Genomic DNA, 24,187 nt, shown 5'->3' with positions numbered 1-24,187 from the left:
GAGGCTACTTTAGCCAACGCAGGTGACTTCAGGACATGAATTCACTAAACTTCCCCTCTCCTTTGACCAACAGTACTACTATTAGGCATATGCCACCAAGGAGGCCAGTGACCAGACCTTTGAGGTCCCATATAGACCAAAATATTTATAATAGCACTTTGTTAATATGTATTAACAAATAACTGGATAAAAAGAGGGTAGAGAGACTTTTTCTGATTCCTCCCGATACCCCCTATATGACACAATATCTTTGAATTGACAAGCAGGAAGGGCCTTCAGCGACCATGTAGTCCATTCCTAAAAGAAAGGAACACCTCCCCAACATACCCATAAAATGATTGCCCAGCTTTCCTAGCAGCCCAGTCAGGAGGGCTGAAGCCCTTCACCTTCCCCAGGCAGTCTATTCTACTTTCTCATAGTTGGGAAGACATCCTGGACCTCTAGCCAAAGTCCTTCTCCAATTCTGCCTTCTAGGGCCATACAGGAAAAGTCTAATCAGGTCTCCAAGTGGCAGTCCTTCAAGTTTCAGAAGACGATTATTTGCTTTTATTTAATCTAACCTATATATTTTTGTCAATGAAGTTGTTGTGCCCTCAGAGTAGAATGAAAGCTCCCTGTGGGCCGGACCTGTTTGGTTTTTACCTTTGTATCCCAATCCTCAAGCTTCTATTCTAGGGGATGCAGAATTTGACTTAATTCATCAAGTATTTTTTTAAGTGCTAGAGAGACCAAGTGAAATGTCCCTGCCTTCAGAGGAAAGAGAATGATGAGTCTATGGAGAAATGAACACAAGTGACCAAAGGAGAGAACCAAGAATGCATGAAGAAGGCAGCATTCAAACTGAGCCAAGAAGGAAAAAAAAAAGTTTGTGGTGCAGTTCAGATATGGGGGCAAGGAGAGAGGGCACCATTTTATACAACTATAGGAGACAGAAGAAGATGGGGATTATGGGAAAAGGCAAGAGGCAGGAGATGCCTCTTTGACCACCAGAGATCATGTGCAGCTGAGAGATCCCTGGTATTCTCCTTGATACCGACAATCTTTAAAGGCTCCCCCAGGATCTCTTTCCCTCCTCTGATAATTGCTCTCCTAAGATCACCACTCTGCCAGCTGTAGCTAGCTCTAACAGACAGCTCTGGCTTATGGAGGTTTCTCTTGAGAAGATCAGAGAGCCCCAAGTAAGGAACTCATTATTCCCTCAGAAAAAACTGAACAGGCTTACAATCCTGGCCCTTAGAAATGCAAATAGAAAACTGAATTACACATCTCATTTACCAGGCTTGGCTTTATATATGCCAGGGGTCCTGTTCCTTTTCTGTGAAGCCCATTGACAATGAACTTCCTGTCAGTGATTACAGTGGGACTGCCTTAGAGAATTTTCATTAAAAATAGTCAGCCAGATATGTTTTAATTAAAACCTTCAATAGCAGACATCACAAATAATTCCCTTTACTATAGGTGCCCCTCCTTAAAGTCTTTCAACAACCTGAGGGTCCCTTTGTATCCAGGTCCCAAGAGAAAGAGACCTAAACCCTTGGACTTTCAAGTCTGATCTGCCTCGCCTCTTTATACCTATCAGAAGGGTCTGGATAGAATATGCAAGCTGCTTTTTTTTAAAAGTTTGGGGCAAGGGAAGTCGGGACCAAGAGGAAGCAAAGGAGAAAAAAATTTAAGAAAAACATAAGCACTGAATGGTATCCACAAACATCAGACTGGATGGTATCCACAAAATACAGAATACATCAAAGGAAAGCTTCTAGGGCATTGATTGAGTGGGTGGGATCGACTCAATTCTGTAGAAGGACTTAGAGGAGAATCTTCAGAGGAAAAGGCTTGGATGGTCAGTAGGCATATTGAAGAATGCCAAGTAGGGCCATCTCTAACAAAGTGGGAGTTGGGAGACCTGATTTCAAAACTCAGCTCTGTCATTAACTACTAAGCAACATTTCCCCTTCTCTGGAATTTGATTTCCTTCTCTGTAAAATGAGGGAAAGTATTTAGAGAACATAACCAGGATAGTAAGTGGACTCAAGATCGCTCCACAGAAAATTTGGTGGATGGAACTGGGAATGCTTAACCTGGAGGAGAACATTTACCAAGCATCTACCTTGAGTCATGGACTGTGCCAAGCCCTTAACAAGTATTATTTGGGGGGTGCTAAGTGGTGCAGTGGATAGAGCACTGGCCCTGGAGTCAGGAGAACCTGAGTTAATAATTACCTAGCTGTGTGGCCTTGGGCAAGTCACTTAACCCCATTTACCTTGCAAAATCCTAAAAAAAAAACCCAACCAAGTATTATTTGATTCGACCCTTATAAGAATCCTGGAAAGTAGGTACTACTATAACCTTCATTTTACAATTGAAGAAACCAGAGCAAATGGAAGTTTAAGTGACTTGCTCAAGATCTCAGGGCAGTCAGTGTCTGAAATTGAGATCTGAATTCAGGTCTTCCTAATTATAGTCACAATCCATTATGCCACCTAGAGAGGGACACGAAAGAAAGTAAACAACTATAATAGGAAAGAAAATAGATTTGTTTGGCTTGACCCCAGAAGGAGCAAGGGAATCAATTGTAGAAAATGTGTTTGCTATAACATTTCTACATATATGTTTGTGTAAATATGTTTATGTGTGTATATCTATGTCTATATTTATATATCTCCTAATGATTAAAGTTACTCAAGAGTGGCATGTGATAACAGCTATTGATCCAATGTAATTATATGTGTAAAGAAATTTACCTGGGTTCAAATCCAGCCTCAGACACTTAATAATGACCTAGCTGTGTAGCCTTGGACAAGTCACTTAACCCCATTTGCCTTGCAAAAAAAAACCTAAAAAAAAAGAAATTTGAAAAGCCATTCAGTAAGTATTGTGATTATTCTTGTTGCTAGGTTCCCTAGAGTTCATTAGGAGAAGGCTGGTTGACCATTAGTCTTGGGGAGTTCTTGATCCTAGTGGGGATCAGTTCTGCTCAATTCAATTCAAAAGCATTGTTTTTGCTTACTTGAATAATCAACAATCATTTTTATTAAGTTTCTACAACAAAGAAATGAAACAATCTCAGTAAGAATTTCTAATCTAATAGGTGCTCCTTTCTGAGGCACATAAATATCCCCTCTCCTTAAGGAGCTTACATTCTCCCAGAGATCTTTTGGGTCTCCTTCCATTCTGAGATCTTGTGAAGCTCTTCAAAGAGAGGAGTAAGGGCTATCATCTGTTTGGAGAAGAGTGCTATCCACCCCAAAATGCCAGCCACAATAATGAGGGGTCCCCTTTCATACCACCCCACTTAGTTGGTAGCCATGGGGAATCATGGAAAGGAACACAAGAGTAATAGAGAGACCTGATTCCAGGTATTAGTCTAGTCCCTAACTGGCCAGATGATCTAGGGAAGGAGACAGTTTTGCTAGATTGAAAAGGGCCCAAGATCAGGAGTCACAAGACATTGGATTTGAATCCTGGTCTTGCCACTTACTGCCTGTGTATCCTTGGGCAGGTAGTTTTCAGGACCTGAAAAACAGGACATACTTACCTTATGATGTGCTGATAAATGTCTCATTTTGAGGGAAGCTTTTAGCTACCATTACATATTCGAAAGGCAAGTCCTATAGAAGTCCTATGGTATTACAGTTATTATGCTTAACCCCAAAGGTCAGAACAAGACCCATAGATTGAAACTTGATGTCAGTAGAAGGTTCTAAACAGAAAAGTCTTAAGGTGAAATGAGTGGATCTAGGGGGATGATGGAGAACTTCAATCAGAGGCTGGATGGTCACTAGTCTGGCATGTTGCAGAAAGGATTCTTGGTCAGGGACAAATTGGGCTAGATGGTCCTTATGATCCTTTCCAAGTCTGAAACTTTGGGATTCCATTGAATTCTCTCCAATTCAATAATCATTGAGTGGCTATTACATGCAAAGGACTGTCTAAGGCACGGGAGATATGAGGATTAAAATGAAGCCATCCCTATTCTCAGTCTTTACAGTCTACTGGAAGACACAACATCCAATTCAAATCAATTCAACAAGCAATTATTAAACACTTGCTATATGTGGAATGACAAAGACATTTTTTGAAGACCCCTGGCCTCAATGAGCTGATTTTCTAGTGGGTGATATGATGAATTTATTCAAATAACCCTGTTCTCCATTGATCACAGCCTCGAGAATCTGGGAACAACCAGCTGCAAAAACCTCATTTGACACAAGCCTGTGGGTGGTGGTGAGTTGGGAGTTCTGAATCTTTTCTGGAGAGAGGAAGCTCTCCAAATGCTAATTCTCTTTCTCCCTGACCTTCCCCTTCTCCCCTGCCCCCCACCCGATTACTTTCCACTTATCTTACCAGGTCTGGGTCGATGCTGCAGCTCAGATTTTTTTTTCTCTGGGTCCTGGATTTGGAGTCCTGCTTTCTCTGTCCAGTTACAATCAGATGAACAACAACTGCTTCAGGTGAGGATGCAAAGCCAAGTCAATGTGACTGAATTTGTATGAGATTAGGAAGCAGAGGAGGGTCAGGGACTGAAGATGGTGGGTGAGGTCATAAAGCCCTTCAAATGCTGGATTTGAAGTAAGGAACATCTAAGTTTAACTCAACCTTAGATTCATACCCACTGTGTGACTGTGGATAAGTCACTTCCACTTCTCCCTCATACCATGGCCAAGTACAAAAGGTACATGCCAAATGCTGTACTAAAGACTGATAATAGAAAGGGGAAAATTATGGTGCCTGGTCTCAAGAAGTTCAAGTCTAATGCAGTGGAAGATAATGTCAAAAAGTAGACCTTTGGGGGTAGAGGTCAGAAGGGGAAGAATCTGGAAAGAATTTCTTCAGTGGGCAGAGTCTGAGTTCTGTTTTGAAGGAAACCAAGGAGTAGGGAAGCCAGGAAGTAGAGATGAAGATGGGAGTGCATTCTAGGCATAAGAGATAGTTGTCATGTCAGAGAGGAATATGTATGAGGGAAATCATGTGTGAGGTTGCTCATCATAGATTACTGAGTTCTGAGCAGAATGGAGAGGTGTAAAGGGGCCAAGGTATGTTGGAATTACAGTGTCCAATAGAGAATTTTATATTTGAACCTAGAGTCTATTAAACAGTAAAAGGATATGATCTGATCCACACTTTAGGGAAATGACTTTGGTAGATTAGTGTAGGATGAATTGGAACAGGGAGAGAAATGAGGCAGGAAGATCAATCAGCAAGCTATTGTGATAGCCAAGGAGTAAGCTGACCAAGATGGCAGCTCTGTGTGTGGAGAGAATGGGAAAAACCAATAGGTAAACTAATTGGTTTGTTATGTAATCCATGCTAGTTCCAAAGGACAGAACTCAGAGAGACAGACTGAAGTTTGTCAGCAGAAATTTCCAGAAAAGTCCTCAGGTGAAATGAGTGAATCTAGAGAGGATGGGTTCCTTCTCATGGAGAACTTCAATCAGGGGCAGTATGATCACTTGTTGGAGAGAGGATTCTTGTTCAGGTGCATGTTGGACTAGGTCATCTCTAGGAGCCTTTCCAACTCTGAGGCTTTGTAGTTCCATTGGACTCTCTCCAATTCAACAGTCATTAGGTATCTATTATGTGCAAAGGACAAATATCTGGGTGCAGATGATATGAAAATTAAAATGAAACCATCATATTCCCAGTCTTTACTGGAAGATACAACATTCAATTCAAATCAATTCAACAAGGTGATAGGGGCTTAAACTAAGGTTTTAGTAGCCATGTGAGTAAAGAAGAGAGGACACACATGTGCAAGAGATGTTACAGAAACAGAAAGGACAAAATTTGGCAACTGATTAAGTGTAGATGGCTAAGAACAAGGAATGACACTGAGGTTGAGAATTCTGGTAACTGGGGAGAATGATGATGCCCTTGACAGAAATAGACAAGTTTGAATGAAGGGCAGGTTTAGAGGGGGAGATCATGAGTTCTGTTTGGACTCAGTAAGTATGAGAAGCCAATCTAGCAGCCCAATGGAACTGCTCTACCAGCAGCTGCTGATCTGGAGGGAGCTGCAGAAAGCTTATCTGCAGATAAATGAAAACTTGGGAGTTGGTGAGATGACCAAGAGAGAGTACAGCACTCCCCTATGCCTTTCTATGTCTCCCACTGACATAAAGTCTATAGCATCGGAAGGCTGCCCTTTTGATCTCCTCCCCAACCCGCCAGTCACACTCAGGCTTTCTGATTTTCAGAGATGCACTTATCACCAGCATGGTGAATTTCTTGACCAGCTTCCTTTCAGGATTTGTCATCTTCACCATCCTGGGCTACATGGCCGAGATGAGGGACCTTGAGATAGAAGTGGCAAAGGACAAAGGTCTGTATGTCTTTTATCTGAATTCGCCAGTTGAGTGTTCATGAACATTATGGACTAGATAGAGGAACCAACAAATCATTTCAGTTTTCTGCTTTTGTTACAAAGAAAAAATTTGAACTTAGAGTTATAGGTCTTAGGTTCAAATCCTGGCCCTGACACCTATGAGCTACATGGCTGCTTAACCTCTCTAGCCCTGAATTTTGTCATCAGTTAATGAGAATAAAACTTGTGGCTACCTCTTTCACAAAGTTGTTTCAAGAAATGTGTTTTGTAAACCTCAAATAGTTATGAATTAAGATATTTTTCACTGCTGCCCATTCTCAGATGGACTTGGCAAAGCAAGTTGCCTACATGGAATGGTTTGAGGAACAGAGAAAGGCCCCCCTTCTTTTAACATATGCCTCCCATAACCCTGCCCACGGGGCCTGAAATTTTCATTTAAAGTTATCCCACATAGGGGCGGCTAGGTGGCGTAGTGGATAAAGCACCAGTCTTAGAGTCAGGAGTACCTGGGTTCAAATCCGGTCTCAGATACTTCATAATGACCTAGCTGTGTGGCCTTGGGCAAGCCACTTAACCCCATTTGCCTTGCAAAAACCTAAAAAAGAAAAGAAAAGAAAGTTATCCCACAGATAAAGACCTCAGATATTATGTAATATATTACTAGTTAAAAGTATTGGCCCATTAAAACTTTGTTTTAAGGGGCAGCTGGGTGGCGCAGTGGAGTCACCAGTACCTGAGTTCAAATCTGGCCTCAGACACTTAATAATTACCCAGCTATGTGGCCTTGGGCAAGTCACTTAACCCCATTGCCTTGAAAATAAATAAAAACCTAAAAAAATAAATAAAAACTTTGTTTCAGAGCAGTTCACTAGATTGGGGTTTAGAGGGAGGGGTGTTTGTTTGTTTTGTTTTTGTAATCAAGACTTTGTGAGAGGGGATTCCTCCTATAGAAACTTTCTCCAGCAAATCAAATCAGGAACTTAATAGCCTTGGAGAGTTTCCTGAGATACTGGGAAATTACGCAGAATCACGCAAGACATAAACTCAGGTTGGACCTCTATCCAATATACCAGGACTGATATATAGCAGTAAAGCTATGGTATGGATCCTGACATCCTGACATCAGGGAGGTGATGCCATGGCAAGCACATGAATCGAATTGGAGGGAAGGAGGCGGTGCTAAGCCACCAGTCTCACTTTATCCTCCAGAGTCATCTGGGACCAGTGACAGGGCACCTGAATTTAAATCCCTTACAGCTATGTGACCCAAGACAGGTCACTTAATCCTTCTGTAATCAGTTTCCTTATCTGAAAAAAATGAGAGGTTAGATGACTAGATGGTTTCTGAGTTCCCTGTCAGATCTGGATCTATGATCCTAAGATCCTCTGTGACTCAATTTTTTCTAACCAAAAATAGCAATAGCAATGTCTGTTCACTATATCTCCAAAAGCTAAAGAAAGGATCAGGCAACATTGCATGCCTGAAAATGTTCTGAAAAACTATAAAATGCTAAAATAATAATAATAATAATAATAATAATAGGAACCCCAATTTCTTGGTGAACAGTAGGAAAACAAAGAGAGAAATTGACTTCTCTCAAGGTCTGATTCTCTCCTGAGGTTTGTGTACCAGAGGTGGTCCTGGAGTTTCACCCTGAAGCTTCTCTCATTATTTACTGAAGGAGAGTTTTGCCCTCTAGAAAAGGTTCCAGAAGTCATTAAATTATACTTGGAAAAATAAGAAAGGGGGGGGGATTATACTTCTCATACTCTTTGCCAGGTCCCAGCCTCCTCTTCATCGCTTACCCCGAAGCCATCACCAACATGGTGGGATCCACATTCTTCTCCATTGTGTTTTTCCTTATGATGATCACCTTAGGATTAGGCAGTATTGTGAGTAATTTTGTCTAGCTATGGGATGGGAGAGTAGAATTTTCAAAGGGAATTTCACGCACTAAGGGAAGAAAATAGGTAAACTTAAGTGGTGCAGTGGATAGAATGCCAGGCATAAGAGTCTGGAAGATCTGAGTTCAAATCTGTCAGACACTTAGCTGAGTGACCCTGGGCAATTTATTTAATCCTGTTTGTCTCAGTTTCCTCATCTAGAAATTCATTCAGTCAATGATCTTGAGAAGGAAATGGCAAAACACTCCAGTACCTTTGCCAAGAAAACCCTAAATAGAGTCATGAAGAGTCAGACATGACTGAAATGACAACCACAATAATGATTGAGATTGTGACCTCACACTAATATTGTGGGTTCCAGTTAAACCTTTGTGTTGTCTGGCTGCCAGCTTTCGCTTTCTCCACATAACTGACCTTTTCTAATCATATATTTTGGATAATATTGTTTAAGTCACATCCTTGTCATATGAGTTATATCACTGGCATGAATCCTATTCTCCCCCCTCCATATAATGGAAAACCAGGTTTCTCTGTCTCTTTGTTTCTGGTTCACAATCTCTCTCTCTCTCTCTCTCAATAGTTAGATAGATAGATAAGATAGATAGATAGATAGATAGATAGATAGATAGATATAGATGGAGATGAAGATAGAGACGATATAGAGATTGAGAAATGCACATACATTACCTATTTAATTTTATCTTCTAAATGTGGAGCAAATAGCCACTTGATGGAAATCAATCAGTTTATTGAAGATTAATACTTGTGTGGCTCCATTATATGTATGGGACCAGAATTAGTCAGTGAAGTAGCCTTTTCTCATTTTGGGGAGCCCTCGTGAAGTGTAGGGAATTCCTCATGTAGAAACTACTTCCACTGGTGTAGCTCAGTAGCTCATGAATCCGGAATCTAAAATTAAGTCAACAAGCAGTTCTTATATGTGTGAGGCACTGTGCTAAGTGCTGAAGATGATGGTTGTTCTTCATACTCAGAGAAGACCATGATATTAGGGAGGTGAAGCCATGACAAGCACATGAATTGGATTGGAGGGAAGGAGGGAGGCTGGGCTAAGTCACCAGATTCACTTTTTCCTCCAGAGTCATCTGGGTTCAGTGACCAGATAGGTATTGGGATGACTGGAGATGGCCCAGGATGTGAGGCAACCAGGGTTAAGTAACTTGCTCAAGGTCATACAGTTAACTCAGTGTCAGGTGTCTGAGGCTGGATTTAAACTCCCCTCCTCCTGACTTCAAGGCCAGTACTCTATCCACTATGCCACCTAGCTGCCCAAGGCAAAAGAGAGTCCCTGTCCTCAAGGAACTAATGAGGGAGACAACATGAAAATAACTATGAACAAATGAGTTAACCTTAATATCATTAATAGGGGGAAGGACTAGCATTAAGGTAGATAAGGAGAGGTTTCTTGTAGAATGTGGGATTTTAGCTAGGACCTGGAGGAATACAAGAGATGGAGATAAGAAAAAAGAGCATTTAGGCATGAGGAGCAGTCAGAGATGAGAGATCGAGCATTGTGTGTGAGGAACAACAAGGAAACTTGTGATGGGCCAACACTCCTCCCAGTACCAGGAAAATAAAGTCTTAAATGAAGAAGCTCCTACCCTCAAGTTTACATTCTATAGGACCTGTCACTTGTAGAAACTTGCCTAGAGTACCAAGAAAGTAAGGTGACTTACCCAGGGTCATACAACCAGCCTAGATCTTTTGGACCTCATGGTCTACCTCCTATCCCACACTGCTTCCACAATCAAATATTTTAACATTGCAGGGTAAACAATCCATTTCTGATAATTTTGCTTGTAAACTCAGACCAGTGAAAGTTCAAATTTCCCAGCAGGCATAAGCTCATAGATTTAGAACAAGAGACTTTGGGGGGTCATTGAGTCAATCCCTTTCATTTACAGAGAAGAAACTGGGATCCCAGGGAAGTCAAGGAATCTTGCCCAAAGCTCACCTAGACAGTCAAGAAGTGGCAAAAGTGAGACTTGAACCCTGACCCTCTGGCCCCAAATCCACTGCAATTACTATTACTATTTACAATTATTTTCTTTAGTGTTTTAGTTCTGGGCTAAAGTTTGTATCATGAGGGGTATCTATACAAACCAAGGTAGAAACGTGTTAAGACCTTTCCTTCAACAATGTTTTTTATTACTTGGGGGAAAGAAAGAAGGTGACAAATGAGGATATCTACAATTACCCCTCAGGAGAGGGACAGAAGGATCACATCGGGTACAGGGAAGGGTGGGAATTCAAGCCTTGGTTGATAGTTGGTCCCACATCAGCTTGCTCTGCTATGGCTCTCTCTACAGTTTGGGGGCCTGAAAGCCATCATCACGGCTCTGATAGATGAATACCTGCAGATCCTCTCCCAAGGAGGGAGTTCTTAGTCCTGGGCCTGGTGGCTATTTGTTTTCTGGGCTCACTTGCCACGCTGACCCATGTGAGTATGGAGAAGTTGGGTGAGTGATCTATCTGGGCACTGTGGCCGGGAAGAAACGGGGTTCACACAAATTTGAGGATGCTCAGGCTGCACCAGAGCTTCTGTTTCTCTCCCTAGTGGGGGACTGAGCCCCATTCACCAATGGGGAGACAGGATAGCCTAATAGATAGAGTGCTGAATACTGGACTTGGAACAAGTAAGATCTGGGTTGAAATCTTGCCTCTCACTCTAATGAGTTGGGTGGCTCTAGCCAAGTCACCTAATCTCTCTTGGCTTTAGTTTCTCCAGCTATAATATATGGCTAATATCGCCATATATTATAAAGCCCTTAGAAGTCTTTTTTGAGACACAAATGAGAAAATAGGCAAAATGTTTTACAAATATCAAAGCAGTCTATAAACATCAGTTGTTATCTAAAAACAGGGAAATATTACCTATGAGAAATGATACAATTCAATAGAAGATTCATTATTTGACATCGCATTTAAATGGAATGTTCTTCTTTCTTATGTTACCAATCTAGTCCATGGCTTCAAGGCACAGAGACAGAAACTCGCCTGCAACTAATCTAACTAGGATTTATTCATAGCATATGAACCCATCTACTGGGCAAAGGAAATTGAAAGGATGTGTGTTGATTCCTCACTGATACTCAGATCTCAATTTGGGTTCTGATTTCAACAAGTTAAGTAAAACATACAACTGATCCAGGCAACAAGCCCTACCCTGGAGTTTGTAGGTTTATTCTGTGGCTTGGGGAAATTAGGAATTGAGTAGTTTTATATTTAGGCTGAAAAATGGAACTAAAGTTTATTTGTTTTTGTCCCAAATGCATCTATCTAGGCTAAGTAGATGTTAGTCACCTCTGAATGTGATGGTGAGGTGGAGGAAGAGAAGGAAAGGGAGAGCTAACAACAATCAGAGGAAGACGAGGAGGAAGAAGAAAAGGGAGAAGAGGCAGAAGGAGAAGAAGAAAGAAGGGAAGAAGAAATCAGAGGAGAAAGAAGAAAAAGGAAAGGAAGAAGGAGGAGGAGGAGGAGGAGGAGGAGGAGGAGGAGGAGGAAAAGGAAATGATGATTGGATGATGAAAAAGGAGACCAAGAATAAGAAGACTGATCAGCATTTATATCCCACTTTAAGGTTGACATAGTACATATTACCTAATGTCATCCTTCCAAGAATCCTGGGGTCTAATTTTTGTCCCCCCACCCCATTTTACAGATGAGGAAACTGAAGCAGACAGGTTAAGGGACTTATCCAAGGTAACACAGTTAGTAAATATCTGAGTTTGGATTTAAATTCAGATATTCCTGATCCCAGATCTAGTGCTCTATCCACTGAGCCATATTTACCAGCCATGAGTAAGATATAAAAACATAACCTGGGGTTGTAGAATTTCTTTGTCATTACAAGCTGCACTCAGAGCTATAATCAGGACAGAGGAGCTTGAGCTTTGTCCCAAGGCATTGAAATCTATGGCTGGACAGTAACAGCATCTTGAGTTTTATGGCCACATCAAATCAATTAAGCTGAGCATCTGGTTAGGAAGAATAATGGAAAGTAAAAAAGAAAGCTGTCTCCAACAGTTGCCTTCCCCTGGTGACCAGACCTCAGGAGAACCCCTCTCCATGAAGGACCTACCCTACTCTCATCCTTTCCCAGCAGCCTCCCCAGTAGTGGCTTTGTGTTCTTTCCACTATCTACCTTCCTACCCGACTACCTTGCAAATGAACCAAGGAAGAATTTCTACTGTTTGCCATGAGTATCTGTGGGTATTCATCTATCAGAGCCGTGATGATGGCTTTCAGGCCCCCAAACTGTAGAGAGAGCCATAGCAGAGCAAGCTGATGTGGGACCAACTATCAACCAAGGCTTGAATTCCCACCCTTCCCTGTACCCGATGTGATCCTTCTGTCCCTCTCCTGAGGGGTAATTGTAGATATCCTCATTTGTCACCTTCTTCCTTTCCCCCCAAGTAATAAAAGACATTGTTGAAGGAAAGGTCTTAACACGTTTCTACCTTGGTTTGTATAGATACCCCTCATGATACAAACTTTAGCCCAGAACTAAAACACTAAAGAAAATAATTGTAAATAGTAATAGTAATTGCAGTGGATTTGGGGCCAGAGGGTCAGGGTTCAAGTCTCACTTTTGCCACTTCTTGACTGTCTAGGTGAGCTTTGGGCAAGATTCCTTCACTTCCCTGGGATCCCAATTTCTTCTCTGTAAATGAAAGGGATTGACTCAATGACCCCCAAAGTCTCTTGTTCTAAATCTATGAGCTTATGCCTGCTGGGAAATTTGAACTTTCACTGGTTACTTCTCTGGCTTTACATTATTCAGGCTTTTTAATCTCTATAGGAGCCCAGTCTGATTACTGCCCAACCATCTATTCCTGCAGAAGTACAAGTGAAAACTGAGGCAATTGGAAACAGGTAAATTCAGTAGATATTGGTGGTAGAGGTAATGGATAATGATAACATCTCCAATAGGTTTTTTTTCCAAATCATTCTAAATCAAAATCATTAGAAAGATTCTATTTAGGGGCAGCTAGGTGGCACAGTGGATAGAGAACTTGGAGTCAGGAGGACCTGAGTTCAAATCCAACTTCAGACTCTGAATAATTACCTAGCTGTGTGACCTCGGGCAAGTCACTTAACTCCGTTGCCTTGCAAAACCCAAAGGAAAAAAAAAAAGAATACCATATATATGAGCAGCTAGGTGGTTCAGTGAATAGAACTCCACCGGCCCTGGAGTCAGGAGGACCTGAGTTCAGATTCAGCCTCAGACACTTAATAATTGCCTTAGCTGTGTGATCTTGGACAAGTCCCTTAACCCTATTGTCTTGAAAAAGGGAAAAAAAAGAAAGATTCCAGTCTTCTTCATAATATACAACCAAGGGATCTAGGACCAAAGGAGAATAAACTCAGAGCTGGAAAGACTTGAGAGGTCATACAGTTCAACCCTCTTCTTTTTAGGGGAAATTGAGGCCCAGGCAGGTTGTCTTGTCATACATCACACAGCTTGGAAGCAAACAAGCTGAGATTCAAATTTATATCCTTTGACAAAATCCAACTGCACTCAGAAGATTATTTCCTTTGTATCAGAGTACTTACTCATTTTAAATGTGGGAAAACTGGGGCTCTGAGAATGAAAAACAAAGAAAGAGTCCCTTGGTCTCCTTGTGAGGCAGTGGAGGTGTCTTCTAATTGCTTGTTTGGGGCTCTTTCCTTGGAACTCCACCATTTCCTTTGCCCTATATAGGTGTTCCTTCAGAGTACAATGCTACAGACATCCCTGAAGCTGAATTTTTTGTTTTTGTTCTAGGGAGGTGCATATGTGATCAAACTCCTGGAAGAATTTGGTGCCAACTGCTCCATCCTGGCTGTGGTGTTCTTGGAGACAATTGCTGTTTCTTGGTTTTATGGTAAAAATAAATACAGTGGTTCAGCTAGGTGGCACCAGTCCTAGAGTCAGGAGGTCCTGAGTTCAAATGTGATCTCAGACACTTAATGATTACCTAGCTGTGTGATCTTGGGGAAGTCAACCCCATTGCCTTGCAAAAACCAAAAATATAAATAATATATATTTAAATTTATTAAATGTATATATTAATAAAATATTAAATTTATACACATAAATATACATAAATAAAAAACAAAAATACAAAACCAGACTCCTTTGGGGACTGGATGAAAGGAAAGAGACTCTCTTTCTATATCTGTTGTGCCTTTGCATAACAGATTATCTGTAGCAGCAGTAAGAACCATGGTATAGGTATCTGTTAATCAGGCAGCACTACACCCCCACTTTAATTCAAATTACAAGTATGCCTGACATCAGTTCCTTAATGTCATAATCCTCTTCAGGACCAGAGGACAACTGACCTATTTACTATTATACAGCAGATTATTTTTGTGGTACCCCTAATGCTACCGCTTTCCTTCTTTCCCAATCCATTATTTAGGCTGCTCACATCCAGATCTCAAATAGACAAGAATTTAATTAGAGCCCATTAGAAGCACAGTAATCATGCCTTATAGAAATCTATATCACAGAACACTGAACTTTCCAAACATTTTCTATTTCCAATCCCATGACAAATCACACTTCTGGGCTGGAATCTGTTTCCATCCTTTCTTTCAGTCCCCTGAACTGTAAGAGAGAACAAGAAATCTAAGAAACTCATTTGTTTCATTTAACTCCTATCCGCATGCTCATGAGGATATGGACATTTAACAGCCATATTAGCTAATTCACAGCAGCCATAACATGTCATCTAGAAGTTTCCTTCTTCTCTCGCTGGACAAGCTAGTCTGTGTTAATCATCCTAAGCGCCTTCTCCATTGCTCTAGGTCTTAAAGCGTTGATCTGATTATTTTAGCTGCTTCTAGGGTTGATGTAGATGTCTTCACTCTTATGAAATCAGAAAGTTTTCAAATCAGATGTCACAAGCTAAGGAACACAGGCTTTCCCTATTGCTGTGATGTCCCTGTATCTCTAACCCTGTTCATCACCTTTAACTCTGAATGAATAAATGGATAAATGGATGAATAAATGGATGGAAAAAAGTATTTATTAAGTATTTAACAGGGGTGGCTAGGTTGCACAGTGGATAAAGCACCAACCCTGGAGTCAGGAGGACCTGAGTTCAAATCTAGCCTTAGACACTTTATAATTGCCTAGATGTGTGGCCTTGGGCAAGCCACTTAACCCCATTGCCTTGCAAAAACCTAAAAAAATATTAAGTATTTAATAATTATTTGACTAAGTTCTGGAGATACAAATAGAAAAAAGCAAGAATGTCCTTGCTCTCAAAGGGCTTTTTATATGAGAAAAGAGAGAGAATTTCTCAGAAAGAGGAATCACATTAGGCAGGTTGAACAAGGGTTTGGTGAGGTAGGGTTTGGATGGACAGGTGAAAGTGTTTCAACTAATTATCATGGGCCTGGTAAATATTGAAAGGGAAGTTTTCTTCCTTTCTCCAATATATTCCACTGCTGAGATTGAGGTCAATGAGGAAGGCAGCTGATATATACTGTTCTCCCTGCTTAGGAATCCGACAGTTCTGTCACGATGTGAAGGTCATGCTTGGCTTCAGCCCAGGTCTGTTCTGGAAGATATGCTAGGTAACCATCAGCCCTGCCTTCTTAGCAGTGAGTATACTCTTCATTGAAGTAAACCCTCCCAAGAGGACAAAACACAGTATTTATCATCACATTTTTAATACATTCCCAGGAATGAAAAGAATAAAACTTATCACCATCTTACAGAAATAGAGTTTTGTGAGACATTTCCCCCCACCCAGAATCTATAATTCCTGACTCATCAGATGCAAAGTTAGAAAGGACACAAAGTTCACAATTGTCCAATTGCCTTATTTTATGGGGGGGGGCAGACTTAGGTCCAAGTTTGAAGGACACTTCCAAGTCACAAAACTCAGTAATGACACAGAGGATTAGAAATCAGGTCCTTTGACTCCAAAGTCATTTTTCAGCTTTTCTATATTTAAATTTCATAATTAACTCTTTATTATATCTATTTTGATAAATACTACTTTTCTCATTGGATCATAGATCTAGAACTGGAAGGGATCTCAAAGGCCATCAAAACCTTGTTTTACAGATGAGTGAACTGAGGCATAGAAAGTTTAAGTTTATGCTGTTGTTGAGTCATTTCACTCATGTCCAACTCCCTGTGACCTTATTTGGGGTTTTCATAGCAAAAACACTGGAGCTTTTTTGTCACTTTCTTCTCTAATTCATTTTACAATGCAGAAACTGAGGCAAATAGAATTTGACTCACACAGGCTCATACAAGTAGTAAGTGTCTGGGCCATATTTGAACTCAGGTCCTCCTGATTCCAGGGCTGGCAGCATATCCACTGTGCCCCCAAACTGCCCAGTTAAATTCATTGGCTCATACATCGAGACCTGGAAGAGACTTCAGAGGTCATAGAATCCAATTTCTTTATTTTATTATCATCATCATCATCATCATCATCACCATGAAGGTGAGAAAGATGGAGAATGGCCTCTAACTCATGAGCCTGAGTAACTGGGAGAATGGTGGTACTATTGAAAATAATTAGAAATATAGGAAGAGAGAAAGACTTGAGGAGAAATCATTAGTTCAAGTTTTAGACATGATGAGTTTAAGGTGTTTAGGACATTCACATGGAGACATCTAATGAGCAGTTGGAGATGGAAGACTAGAAGTTAGGGCTGGATAGGTAGAACTGAGAGCCATCAGAATAGAGATGATCATTGAATTGATGGAAGCTGATGAAATCACCAAATGAAGAGGTATGGAGAGAGAAGAGAAGAGGACCCAGGACAGAACCTTGAGGGTAGCTAGGTGGTGCAGTGGATAGAGCACCGGCCCTGAAGTCAGGAGGACCTGAGTTCAAATGCGGCCTCAGACACTTAATAATTGCCTAGCTCTGTGACCTTGGGCAAGTCACTCTTAACCCCATTGCCTTAAAATAAAAACAAATGAATTAGTCAATTAATTAATAAAGAAAGAAATTTCAGAACCTTGGGGGAAATAACACACCTGGCAGAAATTACAGATATGATGATCCAGCAAAGGAAACTAAATAAAATTATTATTAATATTATTATTATCCTCATTAGTTGTAAATAATTCACTGACTTGGGGTGGAAGGATTGAATTTGGGTGACTCACTTAACCTATCTAAGCCTCAGTTTCCTCATATGTAAATTGACAGAGTTGGAGTCCCAGCTCGAAGTCTGAGATTCTCCATCCGGTTGAACTGCTTGCTGTCTCTTGTCTTTATCTCATGCCTTTCTAACTTTAAACTCTGACTCATGTTATTCCATATGCTTAGAAGGCCCTGGTCCCATGAGTATCTACCAAAAATCCCATCCATCACAGATTTAGAGCCAAAAAGGAACTTACAATGTAATCTGGTCCAGTCTCTCATATTACAGTTGAGAAAGTTGAGACCTAGAAAGGCAAAGTGATTTTATCTGACTCCCAACCTAATAGTTGTCATTTTCTTCTCCAATTCATTTTACAAATGTGAAACTGAGGCAAATAGAATTTCACTTACTCAATGTTATACAACCAGTAAGTGTCTGGGGCCAGATTTGCTGCACCACACTGTCTGCAAGACCTAATGTAAATAGTGCCCTCAAAAAATTTGCATTCTACTGCAGGGATATCACATGTGTACAGGTGACTTCATGCTAAGATATCCAGTCATATCAAGAAGGTACAGGTTCTAACAAATGGGGATTTTGGATGGGAATTGAGAAATGCCTTATTTGGGAAGTGCCACCTAAGCTATGCATTCCTCACTCCACTAGTTGGAAAACCTGAGGGCTGAACTAGCTCCAAGCATCTTCTAGATGTGTGTTCCCAGGAAGGTCACTTGGCCCTCATCTGCTTCAGTTCCTCATCTGAATAATGGGCATCATAATGTGGTTATGTAGCCTTCATTTTTTAAGAGAACCAATGATATCACAATGATGGAGTCAGGGTACAATGTGTTCAGTTGTGGTTGATCAAACCAATATAAGACCCAAAGGTTCTACCACAGGCACAAATAGTTCAGAATATCTGGGATGGGGATGTCTCTAGATTTGTACATCTCATATTTCTTTTGTGCTGCTGCAATTCTGCTTCATTCATAGAATACAGTGCTTTCTTTGATGTGGGAATACCATACTGGGTGATTCTGTACTAGCATCTCCCATGTCATGCAATTGATTCCAAGGTTGTTCAGAGAGACCTTGAGAGTGTCCTGGTATTCATCCTTCTGACCTCCATGTGAGTTCCTGCTATGTGTGGGTTCTCTGTAAAATAGTCTTTCAAGCAAACATATGCTTGGCCCCCCAATGTCTTGGCCTACCCATCAAAACTGTTCTCTCTGCAGTAGAATTTGAATGCTTGGCAGTTCACCCAAGAAAGGACCTCAGTGTCCAGTTTGGTTTTTTTTTTTTTTTGCCAGATAATCCTCAGAATCTTCCTAAAACAATTCAGATGGAAGTGATTCGGTTTCCTGTCATGGCACTGGAAAATTGTCCAGGTTTTACAGTCAAATGACAATGGGATTAGCACAATGGCTCTGCAGACCTTCAGTTTTCTCGCACTTTCCTTCAGACTTCTGAAACACTGAACTAGCTCTGGCAACGCATGAATCAATCTCATCATCTATGTGGACATCCCTGGAAAGTATACTGCCAAAGCATTGAAAGTTTCTCCATTACTGTGACCAATGGTTCCGTGAATGGATGATACAGTGTTGGCTAATGAAAAACCTCAGTTTTCTTGGTTTGAATTTAAGACCAAAATTGGCACAAATGGTAGAGAACTGATCCATCTTCTCTTGCATCTCAGCTTCAGAAGCTGCATTGAGTACACAATCATCTGTGAACAAAAGTCAAATATCAGTTCTCCCTCTACTTTCATCTTGATTTGTAACCTTTTCAAGTTAATAGTTTATCATAAATGCAATAATTGACCTTTATGCAATTTTGTCCTCATTTGAAAGCTTCTGACATCACAAAAAACATAGAAGCAAGAACATAGCACTGCTTTAGAACTCCATTGGTGACTGAGAAAATGTAAAAGCATTATCTTTTATACAGAACCTATGTAAACATGCCATCATGGAGCTGACATATAATATTGACGAATTTCTGCAAGCAACATTTTACCATCATCTTCCCCAAGCCCTCATGACTGACAGTATCAAAGACCTTGGTCAGATCAATGAACATTGGGTTTAGACCCTTGTTGTGCTCCTGGCATTTCTCCTAGAGTTGTAAAGCAGCAAACACCATGGTGACCATTCCTCAATCCTTCTCGGTGCATTAAACAGTTCATTGCTGATCTGGAAGGAAAGTTGAGTCAACACACAGCAAGAGTATAGCAGAAAAGGAGAGGGCAGCTTTCAAAGATTTGTATATAACACTGCCTTTGTTCATTTGGGTCTGAAAATTCATAAACATTAGAATTGGTTTGGCAAAAGTAATGTGGAAATTCAGAAGCTGCTACAGGAGAAATGAAACTTCCACAGGGTTCACCAGAAGGACAGCCCATCCATCTCCAAGAAGGCAGTGTTTTATTCCATCAAAAGTAAAATGCATGGGGAGGCTAGGTGGCACAGTGGATAAAGCACCAGCCTTGGAATCAGGAGTACCTGGGCTCAAATCCGACCTCAGACACTTAGCGGTGTGGCCTTGGGCAAGCCACTTAACCCCATTGCCTTGAAAAATCTAAAAAAAAAAGTAAAGTGCAAGCAAAGAGAGATACAGCAATACAAAGAGAGTATTCTTGGCTCAGAAAGAAGCAAGATGAGATTCAATTTTACACCAACAGCAACAATAATCTAAAATGTTTCTCCATTGCCTTGAAGGCTCTTCTTGGACCAAAGATCTCTGGTGCATCTCAATTACTCTTCACTGGCCAGTAACAAGGATAGGATCCTGGAGGGTCGGGCTGAACACTTCCAGAGCAATCTCAACAGACCAATTTGGCAACCAATGTCAAAGTTATCGACCATGTGTCTCTTGTTGAAGTCAAGCCCTCTCTAACCAAATTTCCAACTGAAAAAGAGATGCTGAATGTCATTAGGTTCCTTTCATGAGGTAAATTGCTGGTGTTGATTCTATTCCAGTACAGATCTACAAGGTAAGGGATCTACAGCTTATACAAAAGGTGACTGAAGTCTTCTGGGTGATATGGCAAGAGGATCTCATCCCCCAGGAGCTCAAGGATGCCTCCTGTGTTCATTTCTATAAAGGAACATGTTGTCCTATGAGAGGGACTCTGTCTCTCTCGTTCTCTGTCTTTGTCTCTCTCTCTCTCTCTTTCTTTCTCTCTCTCTCCCCACCCCCCACCCCTCTTTCTCCCCTCCCCATTTCTCTGTCATTGCCAACAAGATTCTTGACTGACTCTTCCTCAATAGACTGATCTTTCATCTGGAAGATAGTCATCTACCCGAGAGCCACTGTGGCTTCAGAAAGGGTATCATAACACCCCTTATCTCTCAGAATTGTTTACAGATAAGATCCTATAAATTTTTGTAAAGCATTTTACAAACCTTAAGGTGTGCTCTAAATGTTTGCCATGATGATCATTATCAATATTCCAGATTATAGGAGCCTATATAGGAGCCTAGAAGTGGGGGATAAGATCTCACACACAGCAAAGAATGGGTCAGTATGGTTGGAATGGAGAATACATGTAGTATAATAACATGAAGTAATCCTGAAGGAGGAGGTGGGATCCAGGTTGTAGAGGGGTCATTTATCCTTGTTCCTCCCTACTCACTAACACCCGACAGTGCTCTGCACAGAGTGGTCACAAGAAATGTTTGTCAAATCAGAAAATGAATAGATCGTTCTGACTTCCTTTTCTCTCCTTTTCTCTCCTCCACACACCTCCCACAGTTTACAATTATCAGCTCCCTCCTGGACCAGTCTCCTCTTATGCTGTTTGACTACTACTATCCAGACTGGAGCATCTCCATTGGACATCTGATTGGTGCTTCATCATTTATCTGTATCCCCATCTACATGGCCTACAAACTTATCTGGACATCTGAATCTCTCAAGCAGGTCATTTTTTTCTCCAGGCCTGGGTTAAAAAAAACTAAGGGAAGTTTCCATGCCTTTGGAATGCCTCTGGGCATTACTACCACCAAGGATGGTGAAAGAAGTTAGGGGGAAATTAAAAACAACTGATAATGAGTTCAAGGTGTCTAATAACACATCAAGATTCACTTATCTTAACCAGGTTCCTCAAAAATACAGTCAGGGTAGGGGTGGCGTAGTGGCGTAGTGGATAAAGCACCAGCCCTGGAGTCAGCCCTGGGTTCAAATCCAGTCTCAGACACTTAATAATTATCTAGCTGTGTGGCCTTGGGCAAGTCACTTAATCCCATTTGCCTTGCAAAAACCTAAAAAAAAGAAAAAATATAGTCAGGGCAAATGCTAGTGTCCAGGGCTGAGGTGATAATCCTTTTGTCCTCTACCCTGGTCAGTCCTCATTTGGAAGGTTGTGTTCAGTCCTGGGCACCAGTTGAAGAAAGATATTGTTAAGCTGAAGTATATCCAGAGGACACTGAATAGGATGGTGAAGGTCCTTGAGACCATGTTCTGTAAGTCTGGGTGGAAGAAAGCAGACACGTTTAATTTGGAGAAGAAAAAAATTTGGAGGGTGGAGTGGGAAATGAGAACTGTCTTCTTGAATAGAAAAGAGGAAGGAGGATTAGACTAAGCCTGCTTGGCCCCAAAGACCAGGCAGAAGTGGTGAGGAGGCAGATTTAGGCATCTCACAAGGACAAATTTCCTAGTCATGAGAATTATCCCACAATACAATGGGAGGATTCACCATCACTGAACATGATCAAGTGGACACAGGGAGATTAGTCTTCTAGAATGTGATGGAGGGGGCCCACTTCTGATTGTGTTGAACAAGATGGCCTTAGAAATCCCTTCCAACTCTAAAAGTTGATCATTTCACTGGTTTTACTCTTGGTAATGAATAATAGAGGCAGGAATGGAATCCAGGGCTCTGCTATCCCAGAGTCCAATACCCTTTCCATTATTTACCAGGCTGCCTGGAGAAGAAGGATGAGTGAGTTTGTTTGTTTGCTTTCAAGTGGGCCCATAATTTTACTCTAAATTTTGTAACTGTCGACAGAAACAAATACTCCAACACACACACACACACACACACACACACACACACACACACACACACACAAGAGTTTTAAATGATTTACCCAAACCCGTATATTTCTATTATTTACAGTTGCTTTTTTAAAATGTGTGCATTCACTTTCACAAGTTAATGACATAGCAAAATCACAGATCTGAGCCCAAAACAAACAAATATAACAGAAACATTGTGGGTTTGTCAGAAAACAAACATCGATTTAGGGCTGGAAGGGACCTCAAATATCATCTAATCCAGTCCTGCTCACTCTACAGAAAAGGAAATGGAGGTAAAGAAGGGAAATAAGTCTCTTCCCAGGGTAAGGAGAAGAGGGGGCAGAATTTGAACCCATAACCTCTGACTACAGAAGCAGGATACTTTCCTTCACATCAAATTCTGTTCCATGCATTTTTCTAGATTTCATGGTTCTTGTTATTATTGTGAAGACTCAGCTTTGGAGTTGGGAAGACCTGGGTTAGAATCCTGCCTCTGATTCTTCTGAGTTATATGACCTTGGGCAAGTCACTTAACTCATGGTTTCTGTAACCTCATCTTTAAATATAACAATAACTAACATTTATACATACTTTAAGGATTGCAAAATACTTTAAAAATCATCTCATCTGATCCTCACAACAACCCTGTAAGATTGGAGCTGTTATTATTCTCATTTTAAAGATGGGGAAATTGGGGTTCAGAAAAGTCCAGTGATTGGCCCACAGAGCTAATAAGTACCTGAGGCAGGTCATCAGTTCAGGTTATCCTGACTCCAAGACCAACTCTCCCTCTTGGATCAGCGACAGCATTGTTTGAAGTCTCCACTGAGGAAGTGTATATAGAGAGCTTTGCAAACTGTAATGTACACTAGGAATGTGCACAGTTGTTAATATCCCCATGGTTGCCATCGAGGCATGCTTTTCCCTTCTGATTTGAAAGTTGCTACAGTTTTGTACCATTATTTGCAAGTCTATTATAAATGGAATTTGATGGGATTTGGGATTTGGGATCATACTAAAAGGGGAAAGAGTAGAGAATATGACCAACTACCAATCTCCTATAGCACTAATCTTTGACAAGATCCTAAGGAAACAGCTGTTTGCCTCTTCTAACAAGGTCTTTATATTTCCTCCCAGTGCCTGGAGATTTGTTTGAGACCAGAGAAGAAGCCAAGTCAAGGGCAGCCATCGGATTCCATCTGTCTGCATCATGTCCCCTTCGTTCCATCAGATCCACCCAGACATCTGAAGCCTTTCTGCTCTCTTGGATTAGGTCACAGAGAAGTCTCCAGCCCCCCAGAGATTCCTCTGATCTCTTCTAATTCTCCATAGTCATCCCCCCATTTGCCCTCTGCCCATCTTAGAGCAAGCAAAATCCTGTCTCTTAGTTAGATGGGCTATTTCATTATCCAGTTGTGTCTGATTCTATGTGATCCCATGGACTTTGTCCATTGAGTCTTCTTAGCCAAGTTACAGGAGTGGTTTGCTATTTCCTTCTCCAGTATGTCTTCATTTTACATATGAGAAAATACAGATAAAGTGATTTCCCCAGGGTTACACTGTTAGGACGTATCTAAGGTCAGATTTGAAATTAGATCTTCCCATCTGCAAGTCTGGTGCTCTAACCACTACACCACCTAGCTGCCCCAAATTGGATAAATCTCTGGAGTTAGAGTCAAACCTAGCTTTGCTGCCTGGCCATAGGGAGTCTGATGAGACCGAGCCCACAATTATTTATTAAATATGCAATTATGCTATATTAACACATAGATGGGAACCAATGTTTGAATTCACAAAGTATCCCTAGTCAACCCG

General features: G+C 41.1%; 1 pseudogene; it reads left to right on the top strand.

Annotated features, from left to right (window-relative positions):
- The window catches only part of LOC141499594 (sodium-dependent serotonin transporter-like), a 38,994-nt pseudogene extending 15,290 nt beyond the window's left edge, over positions 1–23,704 (top strand).
- The last annotated feature ends 483 nt before the right edge of the window (positions 23,705–24,187 follow it).

The sequence above is a fragment of the Macrotis lagotis genome, chromosome X (assembly GCF_037893015.1).
Source record: "Macrotis lagotis isolate mMagLag1 chromosome X, bilby.v1.9.chrom.fasta, whole genome shotgun sequence".
Classification (NCBI taxonomy): domain Eukaryota; kingdom Metazoa; phylum Chordata; class Mammalia; order Peramelemorphia; family Peramelidae; genus Macrotis; species Macrotis lagotis.
Note: the sequence above shows the minus strand (reverse complement) of the source record. Positions and strands in the feature narration are given on the sequence as shown.